The 237-nt window shown below is 42.6% G+C and overlaps 1 protein-coding gene across 1 annotated transcript in view; it reads right to left on the bottom strand.

Annotated features, from left to right (window-relative positions):
* The window catches only part of LOC119593127, a gene marked incomplete at both ends in the record, with an annotated part of 6,978 nt that overhangs the window by 3,243 nt on the left and 3,498 nt on the right, over nucleotides 1-237 (bottom strand).

Raw genomic sequence — 237 nt, 5'->3', positions numbered from 1 at the left:
TGACCAACAAAATCAAACAGGAAAAAAAAATGGACTTACCAAGAAAAAAAAGAAAATCAAAACACAAACATTTAAACAAAAAAAAAACGGGAAAAAAATGGCGCCCTTCGACCTCCCTGATTCTCCCCTTTGTCGGAGAAGAAATGGGGACAAGAGTGAAGCAAATTTAGAACGAAGGAGACGCCACGCACCCTCGAGAAGGCGTCATGCTGAGGACAAGCAGCGTCTCAAGTCCTG

This window comes from Penaeus monodon, chromosome 31 (genome assembly GCF_015228065.2).
Source record: "Penaeus monodon isolate SGIC_2016 chromosome 31, NSTDA_Pmon_1, whole genome shotgun sequence".
Taxonomy (NCBI): Eukaryota; Metazoa; Arthropoda; class Malacostraca; order Decapoda; family Penaeidae; genus Penaeus; species Penaeus monodon.
The sequence above is the reverse complement of the archived record's forward strand: the minus strand, read 5'-3'. Positions and strand labels throughout refer to the sequence as shown.